This window comes from Rhinichthys klamathensis, unplaced genomic scaffold, assembly GCF_029890125.1.
Source record: "Rhinichthys klamathensis goyatoka isolate OS25496 unplaced genomic scaffold, OSU_Roscu_1.1 h1tg000221l_1, whole genome shotgun sequence".
In the NCBI taxonomy this organism is placed as follows: Eukaryota; Metazoa; Chordata; class Actinopteri; order Cypriniformes; family Leuciscidae; genus Rhinichthys; species Rhinichthys klamathensis.
In genome coordinates, this window is record NW_026606745.1 from 2,397,498 (window position 1) to 2,421,689 (window position 24,192).

Genomic DNA, 24,192 nt, shown 5'->3' on the forward strand with positions numbered 1-24,192 from the left:
AGGAACATTTAAATAAATATATGCATTATTTTTACTTAACCTGTTCATTATAATTTTACTTAATGATTTCTTCATTATTTAAATTAGGTTATTTTTAAATAGGCCTAAATCTGTCATGAAAATAAGTTAGTTTTCCTTTCGGTGAATCACTCCTATAAATGTATTTACACAGGAATTACAATCACAGGAAACATTTTTTTTTTCATTCAACAATGTGCGTTATGTGCATAAAACTAGTTTAATGAATTTAATTAAAAAATGTAATTGAATCTGCATATTAACTTGACAAGTAAAAGAAATTAAATAAGTATAGAAGAAGAAATAGATATGATATTGAATGATATAGAATAGATGTGATATTTTTTTTTTTTTTTTTTTTTTTTTTTTTTTTTTTTGTCTGTTACTGTTTATGTTTTGTAACTGTTTGTGGTTGGACCATGTGTGTCCTTAATAAAGCTTTGATGATGATGATGATGAGATATTGATATTAATACAGATTACCACTTTTTTCTGTGTATGTTTTGGTGTGCCACCCTAGGATTTTTACTGTCCCCCTTTGGCTACCCTATTAAAAATTCCTTGGAGGCACTGAGTGTAATGAATGCGGAATGATTTTGAGCATAATACTGTATGAGTTAAGATGAACATATTGCTGGTTTGGTGTTGATGAAGGGGTAGTTCTTACTGCTGGTGCTGTTGGAGTATCTAAGACAAAAATGGTTGGGAAGCACTGCTGTAATCCATGCCTTCCCTACTGTTTTAAGGCTCTTCCTCTGCCTTATTCCTTTTCAGTGCTGTCTGGGTAAAATCATTGCTTTGCTGCTCTGTCCTCCCCATCCACTAGTTAAAGTCATAATATGCACTTTTCTCTTCTCTCCCTCGCTGCCTGTTTTCCCTTTTACATAAATCTCCACTTGACCTCCATTCCTGTCGAGGAAACTGGAGCATCTGTCAGCCTTCCCATTATTAGAGACTTTTCCCCCATATGCGTGACGTTTAGAGCACACACACACACACACACACACACACACACACACACACACACACACACACACACACACACACACACACACACACACACACACACACACACACACACACACACACACACACACACACACACACACACACCTCTAGGAAACTTACTGTCCCCTTCTCTCCTCTTTGCCCTCTTAGTGTCACACCTCTCACATGCAGGGGCTCAGCTATAATGGCTGTTTGAGTGTTATAGTGTTTGTTTGAGAGCGAGTGCCTGGAATGGCAGTTTATATTGGGTAAAGTGCACTGACAATTTGTGTATGTACTCATGTCATAAACTCAAAAATGTCAGGGTGGTACAACTGTAAAATACTTTGTATCTTGAAAAGTATATTTCAGAACGTTTAAAGATGTGTAGATTTACATTTATTCAAAAATGGGTTGCTCTACCACACCCACCCACTGAACAGAGAAAATAATAATAATAATAATAAAATATATATATATATATATATATATATATATAAACAGTAATAATAATAAAATATATAAACAATACATAAACAACATATATATATATATATATATATATATATATATATATATATATATATATATATATATATATATATAAAATAAAAATAAATAAAAATTGGTCAAACAGAATCTCGAAGTTGTTTAATTACAAACAGTGAGAAAATAATTGACATCATTGTTAGCCCATTGTGTCAAGTTGCGTTATCCGTTCCACTGTGCACGGGCCTTTTAATAACAATATTAGTTTTAGTTTTGGGGAAGAGTTGCGCTCTTTTCAAAATATGAAATCATTGGGGTCCATACTGAATAAAAACGTTTGGTGGATCCTCTAAGAGAATATTAAATTTTCTTCAGTTTCAAAAACAGCATCACATCACTAAGCCAGAGTGAAACTAAAGGTGGTTTACTTGATTTCCAATCAAGTAATATTCTTCTCCGAGCCAAAAGACATGCAAAAGCGCATGCGTCTTGACAATTTTTTTGGACATGACCACACCAGTACATGCATTTTCAATGAACTTACAGTGTACTTACCCCAAAAAAGTACTGAATAGTGTAAAAGCCTTGTAGCCTATACTTTCGCCATGGCTCCACAGCACGAGGCTCCGCTGCCTGCGCGCGCACCTCCCCAAACGGACGAGCCTCCCCAACTTGACGCACTCGCTGTTGTAGGCTACTATTCTTTGAAACGACAGGGGGGCGACTAGAGTAATTGTCCCCTAAACCATCACGAATCAGCGGTGAGAAGAAGAAAGTTACACCCGTAACAATGTTTATTTTAGTACACCACCACCACCAATACCACACTACAAAAAGACTCCTGTAAAACCCAGTAAACCCTGGTCCCTGAGATTTTTACTTGTGACATTAGAACAAAATATTTGGATATGAGAACATGTATGTTTTACAACTAAATTAACTATTTCTTAAATATTTTCTAATTTCACTAAACATTTCATTAAAGGTGCTCTATGCAACTTTTCTACTAAAATGAATCCTTTTTTTATTGCCTGTGTGTGAAGGGGTTGTAATCACACATTAAAATGATCCACTTGTCGAGTTTTGCTATTACCTCTGAAGGCCAGTATTCCTATTTCTATGTGAAGTCTCCGGGTCGGATTTACCGCGAAATCCAACGGATGTGACGTGCATGTGCGCTCCCGAGCCTCTCTCCTTATATACAGTCTATTGTAGACGGTCAGGGAGTTACGTCCGGTTAAAGGCGCACGTTTTTCGGCTTATATCTCAGTCAATCTTTGATCAATATTCCCAAGACTCTAATCGTTCGTAGTGCTGGACGGGGCCTTTCGAACGAGCCCACCCCCGAGGTCCAACTCGCCCGGCTCCCCGAGTTATAGCCGTTCGAAATCGGGGGTTCCAGCGAACGGCGATCCAATAGGGGGCATCCCCGAGGCCCGCCACTCTAGCGTTCGGGCAAGGGTTCCCCTGGGACCTCCTCCCCCGAGTTTGAGCTCTCTGGGTCTTTGCGTTTCAGAGATACGAGCGATTTTCTTCTGAGATCGTGACGTCACCGGCGCCCGATGGTTTTTTGCTAATATCTCCGCGAAAACACCACCAAAAACTATGGAACTTATATGGTTCTTTTCAGCTCGACTAGATGGTCCCAACGAGCTCGGTGCTCGCCGAATCCGTCAAGTATTCGCCGAGATATTTGCGTAATAGACGGTATTGTCTATGAGTTCGAGCACGAGCGCTCTTGTAAAATCTGGTTGCAATCTGAAACATCACCACGAGAGCTAAAAGTTACGTAGAGCACCTTTAAGTTTCGTGAACATTTTTATGAAACATGGACCTTTATGTTCATTAAAAAGGCTTATTATGCTATTGTATCCTCATTTTGTAAATATAAGCAACTAATTTAAACGTGCAAAGTGGGTGCCGGTGTGATGAGACGTACATTCGCTTTGAAGTCGTTCATCTTCGGATGCGGAGCCGCGCGCACTGTTACAAAATCTGCCATGCACACCGGCAAGCGAAATGTGGCCTTGCGCAACCAACGCGCACGACCGCCCACACCGCGATGACGTAATTTTGCCGCGCACCTTCGCGCTCGTGTGGACGCGGCGATCATAAAGGTTCAGGGTTAGTACCTAGTTATTACCAGTTAGGGGGCTTTTACACTGGGCTGGGTTTGCTGCGGTCTGAACCCGAGCGCGTTTGTTCCCAGCGTTGGTCTGGTTTCACACTCAACTTGATTCTATCGAACCCTGGTGCCGCGTTTGCGTGCATATTACGTCATCGCAAACGTGCACGGCGCATGATAGAAAACAGAACGCGGGTCAATTTTGTGTTTTTTATTAATTCGCTGCTATTATGCGCTGTTGAGTGAACAATACAGGTTGACTGTGCGTGTGTCACATAAGGTGGCCTTCTGATGCTTGCAAACGGACTCTTTTGAGGAGACAGTGGATTTCCAAATTTGTTGCCCTGATTCCACGCGCAATGCACGAATACACTGCAGGCTCACTCTCGCTCGTATCCACGGTAAATCATCAACACTATCATCCCTTACAAGTGTTTTATTTAACTGAATACATCACAATAAGCTAAAACGCATGCGCAGGTTACTTTACTTCCTGAACAAGTGCGCACCCGAGTCCGTGTTGCTTTCACATTCACGCGAACCGCGGCACGGTTCGGGAGCAACTGAACTCAGACCACCTCCTCCAGGTAGTATCGGGTTTGGTACCCCAGTGCGCACCTGGGTCCGCATGACAGCGTTCACATTAGCGATTTTTCATGCAAACCGTGCCCCGTTCCGAACTAAACTGCCAGTGTGAAAGCCCCCTTAGTGACATCAATAAGTACATAGTATGTACATGGGGAACAGGACTGTAAAATAAAGTGCTACCCCAAATTTTTCCATTTGATCTATGCTTAAACCACATGACATTTTTAAAGTAATTAAATTGTAACTACTTTTGAAAATGGCCTAAAAGTTTTTTTTAAACCACATAAAACCAACTCAAATACAAAGCATACATTTCTAAGAACTTGGCTTGTGTTTTAAACTAGATTTTAAAACTGTCAGTGGTGTCTCAAATCCAAGGATGACGCATGACACAGAATGAACGATTATATAACTTTGTAAACACTAGGAAAGAAAGAGCACTAGGCTACACACATGAATGTAACATTAACACAAGACAATGAACAGAGGAGAACTGAAAGCTTAAATACACTGGAGGAAGACAATCAACGAAACAGGGAACAGGTGAGAACTAACGAGAAACCATGACAACTAATGATTCAGTGTCCCAATGTGTAGTGAGCCAGGGTCCTTTCTGTCCTTACCAGTGCCCGAATTCATGTACACAATATACTGATTCACGACCTAGGAAGCTAGTGAACAGATTGAGGCGCACCCATGAACTCAGACAAATGGTCACAATGAAAGCTACGACTAGAAACTAAACATGACAGAGAAGCTAAACATGACCGTGACAAAAACCTTCTTTTTTCCCCCTCATTTTTCATCGTGGGCACTCACACTGTTGTTGACCCACAAATACTAAAACAGATACAAATAACTTGGTCTCTAGAGCTTTTTAAGCACCTCTTAAGGTGCTACTTTATTGTTCAACTGCCTCAAGAGTTTTAAACAGCCTTCCTTACAGTTTAGTAAGTACTGAAGACCCAGCAGTGAGTGGGCTAATCAATGCGATACACTGCTGACATGTCCTTAGATGTGCTTACAGTAAATACTACTCGCCTGTTATTCACAGCGAACTTGCAAGCATTGTAGAACGGTCTCAGTGAGAGTCTGGGCCTCCTCAAAGACCAGCCACACTCCATGAATTCATTTACACATAAAGGGCTTGCCAGAATATACAATCATATCATAGAGATCTGCTGTGGAGTATGCATACGTGTATATGTGTGTAATATATGTTGTGTAAGCCATGTGAATATGATAAATTGTCACAGCGTGTGCGCTAAGGACATGGGGGGTGGAGAGATTGACATGATGCAGACATGCTGAAATCAGTCCAACTGACAAAAGCCAAATGCACAATGTAATGTTATGACTAATTGGTGAGTGTTTTCGCTTGTTAGCGTGTTGGTGTGAAGACCAAACTGGGTAATTCATGTGTGCTTCTATCATCTTGGCAGTAAACTGTAATGACTAATTTGTGAGTGTGTTTACAGATTGGACCACAAAGCGTTGTGAATAATCTAAATGTGTTTGATCAAACCAGCTGGGTTTACAAATACGATTATGACCGTATGTAGAATGGAGTAGCCTATTTATCTGTGTGTTTCTTTAAAAATGTACATCACTGTCCCTCATGTTTATTAACCAGTGCTTTGTCTTGTTGCGTTTAGCTCGTTTAAGGTAAGCTACAGTAAATATGCTGATTTCTTCTAGGACTAGTAAAGACCCCTCAAAGTAGTACGTGCATAGGCTAAGTTTCTGTGTCAAACTGAGGGGAATTAGAATGTACTTTACATTACGTGATAATTAAGATGAATATTGTAAGTAGGGATGCACAATATATCGGCCGCTATATATATATGTTCATTTTTAATGTTATCGTTATCGGCCCAATAAGAAAATGTGGCCGATATATTAAAGCCGATAAATAATGGATTATTTCCTTCTGCTGAGATACTTGAGATCTGCACTGTTCACCATAATGGTTTTAAATTGCTTGAAATATGATTAGAATCACTTCAAAAAAGGAAAATACCGTTAAGTGCAACATGTGCAGCACAAGTCTCTCATATAGGCTACATACAATTATAATGAGAACATTGTAATTGTGTGCTTGGGACATGACTTTTAATGGTGAGACTTTAGTTTTTGTAATCAGGCTCTCAACAATTTTATAAAAATTATAAATGGGGTAGAGACTGGTTTAATGGTATGGTTATAGGTGGGTTGTAAGGGCAGTAATCTGTGGGCTCAAAGCTCACGTTTGGCTTGTGCGAAAAAGAGTTAATGGGAGATGGAAACACATTTGCTGAGTAAATTCTGACGTATAGCGAACATTAAACCCAGACTAATCGGCTGTTTCTTATTTGTTTTTTTTTATTTTGAACTTTGAAAAGATTCGCTTCACGTTTGGATGGAAACCCAGCTATTGGTAGCTTGTCTCTCTTATCTTATCACTCAGTGTATGTGATGACAGACGAATGAGTCCCCTGAGGCCAGAGAGAGAGACAACCATCAGCTTGCGCACCCACCAGTCAGCCATTAACCATTAGACATCACACTATGACCCACAGCTGCCCCTTCTCTCACACACACACACACACACACAAACACACACACACACACACACACACACACACACACACACACACACACACACACACACACACACACACACACACACACACACACACACACACACACACACACACACACACACACACACACACACACACACACACAGGTGTACATGCACAGGTATGTAGACAGATTTGTTCTGTACCACTTTTTCAGGAATCCGTAATCCAGGAATAAAACCTCAAGGTTCCAACAGCGGAGAGATCATCAGAGATTCTATTTCTTCAACACCGCCTTCATGCCCTTACATCAATTATTTGCCCTATGTCTGTAGGAATCAGTGGAAAAAAATGACGTTCTCGTGGAGCTAAAAGAGACTCCCTCCATCTCTATCCTCAGCTTATAAACATAAATCTGCGTGTTTACTACGAGACTGTTAAAATTAGAACAAACAAAGCAAGATTTGAACTGTGAGCGGCTTACAGAATATTAAATCTTATATAGGCGGCTGAGAGTGAGCAGTTTTATGTTCTACGTGTCTAATGTGAGCATCTGGCATTGAATCATAAAGGAAAAATATTCAATATTTTTATAGCAATCCTGTTATTCAGAAAATCATATCAATGACTGCTGGTCTTTCTTTATTCAAAGAACAAAGAAAAGACCTCACTCTCTTTGTGACCTGACTGAGATGAGGATCTGTTTGTAAAATGCACTTGATGAAGTGTGTTAAAAATCTGATTTGTTTAGCCACGATGAAAGTGTGCTATTTATACAGTCATGACAAAAGAATCTCTGATTATAATTCAGAGGATAAGAAGTTGGCTGCATGCTGTCAGGATAAAGCAAGCATCTCTATTGCTGTGGTGTTAATGCGGTCTTTGTAACAGTGTTCTGTTTAGGTCTGGAATTTAAATAGACATGGTGAAGAACTAAATAATGAAAAGCTGTGTTGATTAAATAAATATCCATTGTGATTGTTCGGAAAAGGAGAACAAATGAACACAGGGAAAGAGGTGACAGACTGACAGAAAATTAAACCAAAACTGAGCATAACTGTGAAAGCCAAGTAGTGGTGTTTCATTCCTAATCTGAATCTGTGTTTTGAACAAATCATTTGAGTGAGCGATTCAGTGACTCAGTGACTCACCGCCACCTGCGCAAGGATGTAACATGCAGAAAGAGTTGCTGAAAAATCCCCACCAGTAATGCACAGACAATACTGATTACTGTACTGTCTTTTCTCGTTATGTATTTTTTTCTTACCAAATTGAAAGCAATATAATTTACTCTAAACAGTTTCTACTGTAAGACATGTTGAAAATACTTGACTAACAAAATTAGTTGACAAAAATAAGATAAGCGTAAAGTGAGGTCAACAAATTTGACTTTGTTGTTGCGCCTATTTGCAAAATAATGTGGTCTTTTGAACATACAAGGCATGCTGTGATAATGATTGTAGATAAAGCATTAGAAGCTGGCTTTAAAGTCACCATGAAATCAAAATTGATCATTCTTTTTTTTTTTTACAGACAGTTGTGTTGTTTATTATAAATGATCTAGACATGCGCACAATTTTTTTTATTCATGTGCACTCGCAATTTTTAATCAAAAACATTAACCTCCCCTCCCCCTCCAAACGATGTCTGTTCTCTCGGCAGAGGGTGGGACTAAATATACACCAAAACTGACTGCAAACTGGCATTCAGATCTGCCTCCATTTACTTAGCAATGCCCAACTTCCTACGATCCAATCAATTCCGGATGGACAAAATTCAGCTCTGCCCTACATTTTTCTTTCATTCCACAAAACTTTTCACTTGGATATGCGTCAAAATAGGGACGTTAAAGTTGGCATGAAATGAAATTTTACATTATTTTCTAAACGCATGTTACTGATCTTACTGTAAACGATTCATCCAAGTGTATGTTTAATTTTTTTTATTGTTTTGAAAAATGTTTTATTTTTGAACAAAATGTCAACTGTATCTTCCAGTGAAATGGCAGACTTCTCTCTGGTGACATATGCTGGACTTCTCCAATCATTTAATCATTTAAGCCCCACCCCTTTGTTGCAGTCATCTGCAAGCTGGCATTCAGATCCGCCACCATCCAATATACAACTGATGGACAATTGTACCAAAATATACCAATTCCTTCCCCATATATATATATATATATATATATATATATATATATATATATATATATATATATATTTATTTATTTATAAACACTGCAATATTCCAAAATAAATAAATTTTGATTTCATGGTGACTTTAAGAAAAATCACTTCTGTGTGCCTCATCTGTGTTCAAAACACTTTCCTTCCCTCTGCAATGGGGAGGAGGACAAACCCTTTTTCGATAGCGCATTAAGTCTGGACGGATCGCCTCAGAAGCAATGCCCCAATGCTAAAACTGACCTAGTTTTAATGGAGAGCATTGCAGTGACTATTCAAGCTGATAGTGCTTAAATGTAATGCCCTACAACCATACTCACTGCTCTCCACTCATGTGTGTTAACTCATGCCAGGAGTGTCCACTTCCTCTCTTTCTTTCCTTGCCCAGATCTCACTGGATCACACTTTCTTTTCCGATGCATCTCTTTTGCGGCCTCTTTTTCTGTCTCTCTCTTCCACTCTGTGAATGTGTTGACTCTGTTGAGGGACTCAAGGCTTTCCCACTGTTTTGTTTTTATTTATTTGAAGTTGAATGTAATCCCACGCATCCCCAGATGTTGAGACAATGCTGACTCCAGCAGCCTTAGACTTCCTCACATACCAATGTGTCAAGGTTTAGTTCCATGCTAAATCCTTACATGCATTGTAAAGCTTTAAAGGTATAGTTCACCCAAAATTACAGTTCTGTTGTGTATATTGTGTGTTGCTGCCTGTTCTGCTATCATTTATCATTAAACCTTTGTGTTGGAAATATATCCTCGTCTCGGTCTGCCTTCCTGCAACCTCACGTGACAGAAGATCGGACCAAAACTACAAAAAGAGGCACTATGAATCTTTTCCTGACCCCTAACACTCCAGCCAACCAACTCATCACCATCTTTCAGGATGATCGTCCAATTTAGGAGTATGTACAGGATTTTCTGGGACTTGCCAACCAGGTTGCATTAAGTGATAGTTCCAAGAAGATCATGTTTTGGTGCGGTTTAGTGGACGATCTTTATAACCAGGCACCAGTAACAGCTACCACTTGCTCCTTGGATAGCTATATTGACCATATACTGGGGCTATGTGGTTCGTCCCTCACAGTTGGTGAGGTCGACGAAGACACCACCACCACTCAACCACAGTCACCCTGGTTCACTCCAGTCTTGCAGCCAGGCCCTGTCCATCATCCAGAGTCTCGTCCTGCCGAGACCACCCTTCCAGAGCCTCGTCCCAAGATGGCCGCGGTCACTCCAGAGCCTCCTCCCAAGATGGCCGCCACCACATCGCCTGAGCCCTCAGCGGAGATGGTCACCACCACACCGCACAAGCCCTCACCAAAGCTGGTCGCCACCACACAGGGATCCCCAACCTTCTTCCTGAGTCCTGATCTCCCGCCCAGCCACCCTCTGCCGCCTCCTCCTGTCCAGCTTTCATCTTCATCTCTTCCGCCCCTTCAGCCCCGTCACTCGCCCTCTAGACGCTAGTGGAACGGTGGGCTCGCTGAGGGGCTTCCAGTCCTCAGCGCCATCATGGGCAGTGGATACCTGGGATCCCACTCCAGCCACCGTGACCATGATTCCACAACAGCCCATGAGGCCACTGGCTTAACCTTGGCTCCTACCTTCTTCATCTCCGTCGTGGCCCATCAGTTCACCAGTTCCACCAGGCTCCCTCGTCCCCCCAGATACGCCTTGGTCGCTCGTCGACCTTCCATCACCTCTGGACTGTAATCCTCTGGCTTCGCCTCGTCCCTTCGTCCCTTCGTCCCCCCGGCTCCTTTGGACTCCTCACTCCCTTCTGCTACTCCTGGGTCCTCTGTCCCTCTGTCTTCACCGCGCCCTTCTGTGTCCCCATCTATGCCTCAGTTGCCTGAGCCAGCGGCTACCCGTGTCCCTCTGAACCCTCTGCTCCACCATGGTCCGGCATACCTCCATCTTCTCTCTGTCATCCTCCCTCATTGGTTCCGCCTCAGTCCGTCATCGCCCTGAAACCTTCTGCCCTTTAGCCTCCATAGCTCCTCCCTCCATTGGCTCCACCATGGGTCATGGGTCATGAGTCTTCCCGCTGAATACACCGTCCTTCTGCCTGGACCCTCTTCTCCCTGTAATTTGCCTACCTTCTCCAGCCCTTTGCCCATTCCTGTTGCCAGCCCTCCGCCTGCTCCTCTTCCTCCTCCCAAACCCCCACCTTCATCTCTATCTTTACGGCACGAGGACACGCCTTGCGGGGAGGGGCGTTCTTTCACAGTTTTGTTTTGTTTAGTTTGTTTTCATTGGACTTGTCTGCCTGGCATCACGTCACGTGCCATCTTCACTGTCATTATCAGTTCATCTGTATCACCTGTGTTCAGTTAAACTGTAAACTGTACCGTTAAGTAATTCTCTTCATAAAATCTCATTTATACTTCACTTTTCACACAGTACAGATTAGAAACCACCCATGAGTACCAAGATTACCATCAGAAGACTATATACTTAACCTTAATGCTTGCTGCTATGACACCTCCACCACTTGTCTTTTTTTCTTTCTCCTTTCCCTTCAGAGGAACATGCAGACGCTTACACATACAAACTCTCATCGCGTGCTTTATCCCTCACTGCCTTCACTTTTCTCTCTCTCTCTCTCTCTCTCTCTCTCTCTCTCTCTCCCCCCTCCCTGTGCTTGTTTCTAGTGGGTGCTGTGAGGCGATGACAGTTGTATTAGCAGTCGATTGCGAGGTCACTCTCGCTCAGCTCCTCTGAGACACAGCAGTACAGCAGAGGAGCAAAGCAGAAACAAGAGCAACAAATAGAAAGAATGAGATATCCAGTCAGAGATAGCTGAATTTTTTTCATTGCTAACATTGTTTTTCCTTTACACGGTGATATGAGGGAACGTTACTTCTTGATGACCAATCCAAGTAAGATTTAGTTAGATAACTGGGTCAGTGACATGACACATTTTTTTTGTCCTAGTGATAAATATTAAAAAATAAATTGATAATGCAATTCGCACATGCAATGACTTGAATATACTTATTCCAGATTAGTATTACATTTCTGAATAAAAAATCTTTTGGTTATTTTTTGGAGTGTGTAAAGTCAAAAGTGTCTGGCTGTTCTGATACCATAATGAATTAAAAAAAGCATCATTAAATGAATTAAATTCTTGGCATAATCTTCTTTTAATATTTCCTATGGGGAAAAATATCCAGAACAACATAAAACGGGAAATTATATGTCATAGAGGGGACCCCCTCAGACCCTCATGACTGTGTACGACTGTCAGTAAATCTCTTAAAATATCAGGTAAATTTTACCTCTTTATGACAAATCAAGGTTAGTTTAGGTTGTAAAATGTCATGTTGTACAACTCCCCAAAAACATTTATGAATGAATTATTCATGATATTTGTAAAACAAAAACAAAAAACAACATGATATTGATTGACTGAATACATGATATTTGCAAATAAATTATTATTCATATATTTTTGGAAATACTGGTTAAGATGTGTAATACATGTATTAAATGTATAAAGGAAAATATGAGATTACTTTTTACTTTATGTTTACATACATCACATAACATTTTTCATTAAATTGAAACTTTTCTTTACTTTTCTTTTGGTGAAAGCATTAGAGAGAGTGCAGAAACTGCGTTGCAATGATAAGATCTTCATTCTCGCGATCAACAGCTGTCATCTGCTTGCTCAATGCTCATCACGGCAACATTTTATGTGATGGGAATAGATCTAAATACTTTAAAAACTTCTCACGATTCGTTAATCTCGATAGCTGTAAAACGTATAATAGCTGTAGTAAAAGTATTCGAGAGAGTTTCACATGTAATATGTAGCTATTTCATATGCAAGCATGTCAGCCAATCACACCAGTGGCCGGTTACACTGAATCCCACAGCAGACACGCCCCTTCAAACAGAGCGTTCAAATCAGAGACTAAAATCAGGCTTGGAAAAATGCCTTTTATTTCTAAATTATGACTATTTTTGATCTAAAAAACATACTAACATTATAAGGGCAACCCAGGAAACATTATAAAATAATAAAATAACCCCATGTCGGGACCTTTAAAGGATTTTTCCTTAGAGACTCTTATTTGCTTACATCATTGGCTCAACTTTATTCTCACATCTGCTGCTATCTGACCTGCTGCTATTTGTAGTTTAGTGGATAAATGCATAGATCAGGAATACTGAATCTAAGTTGTTTGTCTTGTGAAGAGATTTTTTTGGTTTAATAAGGGATCCGGCTCAAATGCAACTTTTATTTTAATAAACTAAACTGCAGATGGAGATGCACAGTATATAATTCCCTTGCTGCAAGATATAAAATGATGGGGACAAAATCAGCTTTGAGGAAGTCCCTACCATACAGTAAATGACAGTTGTGGCAGCTGAACATCTGGGAGGTCTCTTGCCAAATCTTTTGGGAATCCTGTATCTTTGGCTGAAGAAACGACATGAGAAGTAAATGAAAGTGATATGGCATTTTAAGAAGACTGACCTATCCGTGATGCCCCATATAAGGAAAGCCATGTTAGGGATTCCCCTCATCACTAATGCAGGTCTCTGTTCTTGCATCAAGGTGCCAATCACGGCATCAGAGACAGCGAGGCACCCAGAGCTGGCTGTGCGTCTCCCGACAGAGGAGGACACAGTCTGTTACTCCTACACTATAAATAGACTGATGAGAAGCCTCCTTTGGGAACGCTGGATTCTTTGGGGAAAACATGTGAGCCTGAGTTTATGGGCTGTTGAATGTTTGCTATAAAGATTCGACAGATGGTGTAGTTGGGTTGACAGTGGGGCACCTCGTCCTAGTTGAAAAATTTAAAATCCCTCAAGAACGGTAAAAACTGCTGTTCTAATTCACAATGCTTCTTTTACGGGTGTATTCACATCCTTATTACTTTTATACTATGTTTTCCTCCTTGACAGGACATTTTTTATGCACACATGTATTATACGAGAGGCAGGGCATCATATACAGTAGTTGTACTGAGGCAAATCTGGATTACTTGGTGCTCCAGTTTAGATAAGACACGACTAAAGGGAAAAAAAAGTATTTTAAACTCATTATAAATATTTTTTTAATGTATAAGATTCGTTAGTTAGTCTAGTATTAAAGTTTTTGTTTATATGCAAGGCACCCTGACCAGGGCCGTAGCTAGAGGATTCGGGGCCCCCTGAAAAAATATTGATGTGGGCCCCCACCACCCTCCACCAATACTGTACAATAGCTGAGCATGGAGGCCCACATATAATAGAAGATGGTGATGTTGTTGTAAAACCTTTATTTTAAAAGTTAAATGTTTATATAAAAAGTACAACTAATAAAAACTAACAAAAAGCAAGAAATTTTTAAATAATAATAAAACCAATTAAAAAAAATCAGTCTGTTATAATTCATAAATCAAAAAGTAAACATTTAAAATTGACAAGAAAACGGTCTAATTAAAAAAAGAAAACCATTTAAACCACTTATTGTCTTATTTTTTAATAAAGATAATATGGAACTGGTAATATTATTAAATAAAGCGAATACATTTATTCATCCAAGTGCAGTGTGTTGTATTCTCGATGTATTAAATATCATCAGCCGGCAGGTCAGATGCATAATGCAATGCGTCGTGACTCGTGAATTTAGACCACCTAATCATTCGGTCGATTGTGGCGCGCACCGATAATAAAAAATGACTGTACACGGCAGACTAGACGGACGTTTTCTAATTCCCAGCGAAATAACAATACATAACCTGTCTTTAAGAACGTCTTGATCTACTGGGATACAACCACTCTCCTTGCCTCCCTCTCCATCTTTTCGTGGCATTTCTGGTTCCCTAATTTATGTTTTCTTTTCCCCGACATTTTTCAGTCAGTCAGTCTCCTGCTCTTCCACCAAGTTCATCGTTAACTTCAGGCTGCCGCCTCAACTCTGATTGGTTCTGTTCACGAGCTGGGGTGGGACTTACAATTTTATTGGGTCGATCTGATGCTTGTCACTGACTCTGACTGAATAATTAGGCTTGTTTGAGATGCGCCTTGCCTCGCCTGAAATGTATGCGAGAGTAGGCGGCTGCAGTGAGGGGAGGAGTGAAAAAAGCGCAGGCAAGCCGGACAGATCTCGCTTCTCGCAGTGGATCAGACACCTGTGAGATCAAAGGTGGATATCGCGGGATTCACGGGATTCACGCTCGTGCATGGTGTTGCTAATAAAGTGGATGTAATTTAAGTTTTGTTGCTTTTATATGAAAATATAATGAACAAGACACCCAAAGTACTTATTTAATTCCATTTTAAATAGGCCTACGTGTTTATCAATAATTTTTTCTTTAATACAGACATGTGTTTTTATTAAAAAAATAAAATTACATCACATACACTCACCGGCCACTTTATTAGGTACACCTGTCCAACTGCTCGTTAACACTTAATTTCTAAGCAGCCAATCACATGGCGGCAACTCAGTGCATTTAGGCATGTAGACATGGTCAAGACAATCTCCTGCAGTTCAAACCGAGCATCAGTATGGGGAAGAAAGTTGATTTGAGTGACTTTGAACGTGGCATGATTGTTGGTGCCAGAAGGGCTGGTCTGAGTATTTCAGAAACTGCTAATCTACTGGGATTTTCACGCACAACCATCTCTAGGGTTTACAGAGAATGGTCTGAAAAAGAAAAAACATCCAGTGAGCGGCAGTTCTGTGGGCGGAAATGCCTTGTTGATGCCAGAGGTCAGAGGAGAATGGCCAGACTGGTTCGAGCTGATAGAAGGGCAACAGTGACTGAAATAACCACTCGTTACAACCGAGGTATGCAGCAAAGCATTTGTGAAGCCACAACACGCACAACCTTGAGGCGGATGGGCTACAACAGCAGAAGACTCCACCGGGTACCACTCATCTCCACTACAAATAGGAAAAAGAGGCTACAATTTGCAAGAGCTCACCAAAATTGAACAGTTGAAGACTGGAAAAATGTTGCCTGGTCTGATGAGTCTCGATTTCTGTTGAGACATTCAGATGTTAGAGTCAGAATTTGGCGTAAACAGAATGAGAACATGGAACCATCATGCCTTGTTACCACTGTGCAGGCTGGTGGTGGTGGTGTAATGGTGTGGGGGATGTTTTCCTGGCACACTTTAGGCCCCTTAGTGCCAATTGGGCATCGTTTAAATGCCACGGCCTACCTGAGCATTGTTTCTGACCATGTCCATCCCTTTATGGCCACCATGTACCCATCCTCTGATGGCTACTTCCACCATGTCACAAAGCTCTAATCATTTCAAATTGGTTTCTTGAACATGACAATGAGTTCACTGTACTAAAATGGCCTCCACAGTCACCAGATCTCAACCCAATAGAGCATCTTTGGGATGTGGTGGAACGGGAGATTCGCATCATGGATGTGCAGCCGACAAATCTGTGGCAACTGTGTGATGCCATCATGTCAATATGGACCAAACTCCCTGAGGAATGCTTCCAGCACCTTGTTGAATCTATGCCACGAAGAATTGAGGCAGTTCTGAAGGCAAAAGGGGGTCCAACCCGTTACTAGCATGGGGTACCTAATAAAGTGGCTGGTGAGTGTAGATCGCACTGTCAGAGAGTTTGGGAATATCCACACATAATTTATACACATAAAACATGATGTCAGAGTTTTAAAATCAAACATTTTAAAAGAGAACAATACATCACGGTTGTTTAAACCAATGAGCATTAAGCTGTGCCGTCAGCAAGTCGTTTCCCATCATGCTTTTGATCAGCGCAGTCGGTGGAGAGCAACTGCGCGCGACTGCAGAATCCGACACGTGCGCCTTGCAGTCGCGAGAGTTTTTTGACATACGTCGGCATGACATCAGAGCAAGGCGGACCGCACTCGGACACATTTCTAACCGGCATGCATCTCGCGCTGATCACCGGTGATCGGTTCTGCGCAGATTTTGCTCATCTCAAACAAGCCTATTAATAAATACTTTAGGTCGGACTAAACCATTTTAATGGAGGTAAGAGAAGCAGATATTTGGAAAAATATTTGGCCAAATTGCACGGTTTTTTGTGGTTTTCATTTAAATCTCAGGCACACAACTCATATAAATATTAGAATTATTCATACAACAGGGGCCTAAATAGTATAACTGCTGGATTTTGTGGGGCCCCCTGGGCAGCGGGGGCCCCTATAATTGTCACCACCTTTCACCCCACTAGCGACGGCCCTGACCCTGACTCATATCCTGACAATAATTCAATTTAAATATAATTTTAATTGAATGTCATAAAATGTAGATATTATATTACATAATAAATTTTTTTCCTGTGAACACTGTTGTGTAATGAATACAATTATAATTTTCTTTATTTTATATAGTGCCTTTAAAAGTTGCATCTCAAAGCACTTTACATAAAAATAATGAGGTTAAAAGACACACATAACAGTCCAGGCAGTAAACACTAAACAAGCAATAAAAAATAAAAAGCCAATATAATAACAAACAAAATAATCACATGGATCACATAAAAGCTACCATAAAAAAGTAAGTTTTAAGCTACAATTTAAAAGCACCAAGGGATTCTGCATTCCTAATCTGAGAGGGCAGGGAATTCCACAATTTAGGAGCCAAAGAAGAAAAAGCCCGATCACCCATAGTTTTTAGGTGTGTTGTTTGGACAGTTAAAAGACCAGCTTCAGAAGAGCGTAGAGCACGTGTAGGGGTGTATGGGATTAAAAGTTCACACAAATATTGAGGGGCCAAATTATGCAAGGCCTTACAAGTGAGCATGAGAATTTTAAAATCAATACGGAAACTAACAGGAAGCCAGTGCAATTTTTCCAGGATAGGTGTGATGTGCTCCCTTGCACTGGTCCTAGTCAGAATTCTAGCAGCTGAATTTTGTACCAACTGTAATTTACGTGGGGAAGCTTTAGAAACTCCAGCCAGCAAAGCATTACAATAATCAATACGTGAAAAAACAAAAGTATTGATTAACTTTTCAGCCACAGAGAAAGTCGACATAGAATGCAATTTGGCAATGTTTCTGAGATGAAAAAATGATGGTTTGACTGTGTTAGGGACATGATGGTCAAAGGTTAAATTGGCATCAAATATCACCCCCAGATTTTTTAGTTTAGTTTGGAATCGCAAAGCAGAGCCATCCACACTTAAGGTTATGGACTCTGCTTTACGCAACTGTTGAGGTGAACCAATAAGCTTCACTTCAGTCTTGTCACTGTTTAGACAGAGAACATTTTCAGACAGCCATTTCTTAATCTCAGTAAAACATTGAGAAGGAAAAGATACAGACATATTGACATCAGGTTTTGAATGTATATAGATCTGAGTGGCATCTGCATAAAAGTGAAAGTTAAGACCAAGTGTTCTTAAAAGTTGGCCAAATGGAAAAATTGTAAATACTAAAAAGTAAAGGGCCCAAAACTGATCCCTGGGGAACACCAGATTGTACCACACCAACCTTAGACTTGCAATCACCCATCACATCAAACTGCTTGCGATCAGAGAGGTAGGACTTAAACCACTTTAATGCAGAATCAGAAACTCCAAAGATAGTCTCTAAGCGGGTGATTAAAATAGAGTGATCTATAGTGTCAAAGGCGGTACTAAGATCAAGAAGAATCAGTATAGATAAACGGCCAGAATCAGAAGCCATTAGCAAATCATTAGTAACTTTGACTAGCGCTGTTTCAGTGCTGTGGAGTTTACGAAATCCATTGTGCTTGGTACATTAAAAAAAATGATGTGCTGTAAACTATGTGTATATGGAATATATATCTGCAACTCATTTGGCACCTGTGGAAGTGTCTGAGGGTGATCTGGCACAGGGGAAAAGTTGCCAAGCAGTTGAGATAAGCAGAAGGTTTATGGAACCCTAAGGAAGAGAATTCAAAGAACATGAGTCAGTTCAGAGTCATCTCACTGCTAAGTCTCGAGAGTAAGATATTCTTCATTACCCGACAACTAACTGAGTTCCTCCTGAAGAACAACTATATTGACACCTCTGATCAGAAGGGTGGAATCCCCGGGGGTGGCTGTTTGGAACAACATCACTCAACTCATCAGGGAGGCTTGTGAAGTAAAAAAAGACCTGTGTTATTGGACCTTGCTAATGCATATCGTTCCAAACCTCACAATCTCATTGTGCTTTCCCTCCAGCGACATCATGCTCCCAGCAAAATCACAAACCTTATCCTGGACCAGTACAGCAAGTTTAGGCCAAGAACCACCACTGGGTCAGGTAATCAGACTGGCATCGGCTAGAGAAGTCATAATTACAGATTGCACCATCTCAGTCCTTCTCTTCGCCCTTGCCATGAACATGATTGTGAAGTCGGCAGAAGTAGAGTGCAGAGGCCCTTTGATGAGATCTGGAGTGCGACAGCCCCCAATAAGTTCATGGAAATTACCTGACTGTCACAACCACATCCTTCCTGGGCAGCAGGTGAATTCTCCAAGGGCTAGATCAACTGGGCAATTGGGCAAGGATGAGCTTTAAACCAGCAAAATCAAGGTCGCTAGTGCTCAAGAGGGGTAAAGTAGTGGACAGGTTCAAATTTTCACTGGATGGAGTCACCATTCTGTCCATTACTGTACAGCCAGTCAAGAGCCTCTGTAATCTCTTTGACTGCAGTCTCAATGATTCTGCCTCCATCCAAAAAACCATAGCAGAAAATTGCTGGAGGTGGCTAAGTCACGGCTGAGGCACAGGGCGCTGGTGGGGCCCATAGCAACAGGGCGTGCAGGCTTTGACTACTACAATGAGAGGAAGCGTGCCAAGTACCAGGAGCTAGTGGAAGAGTGTAGGAGGCAGGTCTGGCAAACTCGTTGTGAGCCTCTATAGGTGGGCTGCAGAGGATTTGCAGGGTGATCACTCTGCAAAGTGTTTACACTACTAGACATCACCAGAGAGACAAATAGAAAGGCCATCAGATCCTCAACTGAAACCACAGAGAGAGGCACTAGGTGGCTTTGGATTAAGAGGGCAAAACCGTGGGCAAATACTGCTGGGACACAGGCCAGGGTCTGATCCACTCCAGCCGGGTTGCCTGGGCGAGGGTGTCTGATGTTGAAAGACCCAAAACACCCTATGACCCCAGGATACATCACTGAGGATGTGTCCCAGCGCATCTGCATGATGTATCTTTTATCTATTTATATCTATTTTATATAAATATAAAAGTGAACCATTATATTTTGTGATGCCACTCAGTTACATCAAATGGACTGTGGAGAGTTTCATTGACTAAGCTCTACTCATCAGTGGCTCAGCATTTACTGTGGGAATTGTGGAGAAGGAATGCTGCACTCATGTAGTATCTACGGCAGAATTTTCAACCAACATGGCCACCATGCCAGAGTCCGCACCTGCCCATAAGCCCACTCCAGAGTCCGCTCCTGCCCATGAACCCGCTCCAGCTCCAGAGTTCAGTCACGAGCTCCAGCAACATGCAGGAACCTGCTCCAGCCCATGAGTCTACACCAGAGACCGCTCCAGCCCCAGAGCTTGGTCAGGAGGCCGCTCAATCTCCAGAGCTAAGCCCAGAAAAAGCTACAGCCATTTTATGTGTGTTAGTGGCACACACCTCTGAAGTGGTGGTCCTCAGCTTCGCTTTTGTGGTTTTCAGCCCCGCTAGCTCCGCTGTGATGGCCTTCTTCTCCACTGTGGGAATCTTTAAACCCATCTGCTCTGCTGTGGTGGTCTTCTGCTCCGCCATGGGGATCTTCAAACCCATTCGCTCTGCTGTGGTGGTCTTCTGCTCCACTGTGGGGATCTTAAGTCCCATCTGCTCTGTGGTGGTCATCTGCTGAGATAGTATTCAGCCCCGTTAGCTCCGTCCTGTCCACCTACTCTGCCTGGCCACCTGCCCTGCCAGCTCTGCCCTGGCCACCTGCCCTGCCTGCTCCGCCCAGGCCATCTACCCTGCCAGCTCTACCCTGGCCACCTACCCTACCAGCTTCGCCCTGGCCACCTGCTATATCTGCTCCACCCTGGTCACACGCTTGGCCAACTCCGCCCTGGCCACCTGCTCTGCCTGCTCCACCCTGGTCACACGCTTGGCCAACTCCGCCCTGGCCACCTGCTCTGCCTGCTCCGCCCTGGTCACACGCTTGGCCAACTCCGCCCTGGCCACCTGCTCTGCCTGCTCCGCCCTGGTCACACGCTTGGCCAACTCCGCCCTGGCCACCTGCTCTGCCTGCTCCGCCCTGGTCACACGCTTGGCCAACTCCGCCCTGGCCACCTGCTCTGTCTGCTCCACCCTGGTCACACGCTTGGCCAACTCTGTCCTGGCCACCTGCTCTGCCTGCTCCGCCCTGGTCACACGCTTGGCCAACTCCGCCCTGGCCACCTGCTCTGTTATAATCTTATGATTATAGTCATGTGTTTCCCTGGTTTTGTGTGAACTTATGTTATTTCCTGTTTCCTGTTGATTAGTTCCTGATTGTTCCCGGGTCTGTCTTGTTTGCCTTGTGATCACCCCTTGTGTATAAATACCTCATTGTTTCTCATGTTCTTTGCCTTGTGTTGTCCTACGTAGAAGTTATGTGCTCTCTGTTTATTTCTGTTAATCTCATGGTTGGAATCTTCTGTTTGTTGCCTGGATTTACTTTTGTTGTTTTGTTTTAATAAAATAGTCACTGCATTTGGATCCTCCTCTCTGTCATTTCTTAACTGCCTCATAATGGGAATATATATATATTTCTCTTTTAATTAAATGTTATTTTTTTATTTTGTGATTTCACTTTAGTTTTAGTTAAAAATAATAATCCATATTAGCTATCAAACATATAATCATACAGTACAAATTATCCCATTGTATCTGTCGATAATATTACAAATATATAATATAAATAAAATCTCTACTAAAGATTTGACTTGATAGGACTGACCAAATTTAGACAATTGTCAATTTAAACAATAAAAAATAGTTGTGATATGTAATTTTCTTAAACTCTCAGGAGACACATGCGTTGTAGACGCATGGACAGTGCGTCTACAATGGACAGTGCGTCTACAATGGACAATGGACAGGTGGAGCACTTCGGACAGTGCTCCACCTCTGCACTGAGAAGAGAGAAAAAGGCATGAAATCAGCATCTCCCAGTGGGAATACTCTGGAATTGTGCTCATCATGGTTACTATACTTTGACACCAGGCCCCTGTGAGGCTGTCGCAGGCTGTCTGTATGGCCCCAGGCTGTGCAGGGAGCTGCTATATCTCAAAAAAAAAAAATCACACTCTGCACTCTGATGGAGACATACAGGGAGACACAGAGAGAGGGAGAGGGAGGAGAAAAAGGGGGACGAGGAGAGAAATTGGGATTCGACTGTAATGGAATTGGATTAAACTGAGGGCAATACCAAATTAAATTGAGATACAATAAACTGAATCGAGGCATAAACATGCACAAGCATGAAAGAAAAGAAATGAAGAAACGTACTCGGTTACTAACGTAACCTTGGTTCTCTCTAGAAGAGTGAACGAGTACTGCGTAATATCTTACGAGAGGTTCTCTCGTACTGCGTAATATCTTACGAGAGGTTCTCTCTTACTGCATAATATCTTACGCTAGAGGAAAACCTCTTTTCCACGAGATATTGAAGCCAAAAATTATGCTTAATTTTGAATTAATGTAAAACGCGTTGCGGCAGCATGCAGACATAGGCAAGACGGCTCGCGTGCTTATTGGCTGTCCTGCGGCAACTGCAGCAGTCTATCAAGAGAGGCCCTTGGTGACGTCAGATCCAATGGGGGCGCTTCGCGCCCACTACGTCACGTCCCGCTGAGACAGGCGTGGCCTGGGCCTATAAATACAGCTCGATGGGCTGATATAATCTGGTTTTTCATCGCCGAAGTGAACCAGAGCGTGTTGCATGCACGGCAAAGATACGCAGTACTTGTTCCCTCTTCTAGAGAGAACCAAGGTTACGTTAGTAACCAAGTACGTTCTCTTACGAGAGGTTCTCTCGTACTGCGTAATATCTTACGCTAGGGGAACACAGTGTAAAACGCCGTGCGTGCTGGGATCCAACACCAAAATCCCAAGGGTAGGTAACCGGGGCTCATATAGTGCATGAACACCAGGGACTCACAGAGAGTCTGAGAAGAGAGGCTATAAGCGTCATTCCCAATAAGTAGCATCCTAAGGGATCTAATCACATCAACAGTGTTCCACACAGTCAGAGTGAAAATGTTCGGCCTGAACTGGGTAAAAGTATGGGTCTTACTCATTGCCCATGGAGTTATTTTATCGATCAGCGAGCGGTGCTCAAGCGGTCTCAGTATTCTGAGATGTGCTTGTCAGCTGCATCAGAACTGGGAACCAAGGCAGGAGCGAGACGGGGGGAAAGTCATAGAGTGGGGAGCGGGGCCAGACGTGGGCATCCCTGCTCTTGGAAAAAAACTTCGGACAGTGAGCGTTTTCTTGGGACGCAAACAGGTCTACCTGCGCTCTGCCGAATGTCACCCACAGCAGTAGGACCGTCTGCGGGTGCAGAGACCATTCTCCTGCTGGAACATTGTTTCTGGACAGTCTGTCTGGCCCCAAATTCAGGTGACCAGGCACATGTGCTGCTCTCAATGAGCGCAGATTGTGTTGAGCCCAGACCGGGAGGCGTTCCGTCAGCCTGTAAAGGTTTCGGGACCTGACGCCACCCTGGCGATTTATATAGGCCACCACTGACATGTTGTCCGAGCGGACCAAGACGTGGTGATTTTTTATCTGGGGACAAAAACGCCTCAGCGCGTTGTCGACTACCATCATTTCCAGACAGTTTATGTGTAGAAGCTTCTCCCGTTCTGACCACTGGCCAAAGAATGGTCTGCCCTCGAGCAGCACTCCCCATCCCGAGGTTGAGGCGTCCGTGGACACCACCTTCACACTCGAGGAAGTCCCCAGGTTTACATCTGACTGGTACCAGTTGATTGCTCTCCAAGGTTTCAGAGCTGTGAAGCATTTCTGATCGACTTTGAGGCGAAACAGACTGGAGGCCCATGCCCGAGGTGGTACTCGCGCTTTTAGCCATAACTGCAGCGGGCACATGCAAAGCAGACTCAACTGGAGTACTGATGATGCTGAGGCCATGAGTCCCAGCATTTTGTGAAACCTTTTGAGCGGGACTATAGTGCCGCAGCGGAAGGATTTCGTGATGCGCTGAATGTTCAGTCTGCGCTCTGGTGACAGTCGCGCTGTCATAGACAGCGAGTCCAGTTCTGTGCCCAGAAAAGATATTCTCTGACTGGGAGA

The 24,192-nt window shown here is 42.5% G+C and overlaps 2 protein-coding genes and 1 long non-coding RNA gene across 3 annotated transcripts in view; 1 reads left to right on the forward strand and 2 right to left on the reverse strand.

Annotated features, from left to right (window-relative positions):
- Positions 1-9,451, reverse strand: part of mtmr9 (myotubularin related protein 9) — a 44,781-nt gene extending 35,330 nt beyond the window's left edge. The window contains exon 1 of the mRNA XM_056264493.1: positions 9,272-9,451. The gene's annotated coding sequence lies outside the window, so the exon portion shown is untranslated. The remainder of the gene's footprint in view (positions 1-9,271) is intronic.
- Positions 1-24,192, reverse strand: part of LOC130097588 (uncharacterized) — a 151,954-nt gene that overhangs the window by 56,617 nt on the left and 71,145 nt on the right. The window lies entirely within an intron of this gene.
- xkr6b (XK, Kell blood group complex subunit-related family, member 6b) overlaps positions 1-24,192 on the forward strand; it is an 83,381-nt gene that overhangs the window by 5,959 nt on the left and 53,230 nt on the right. The gene's annotated exons all lie outside the window — the stretch shown is intronic.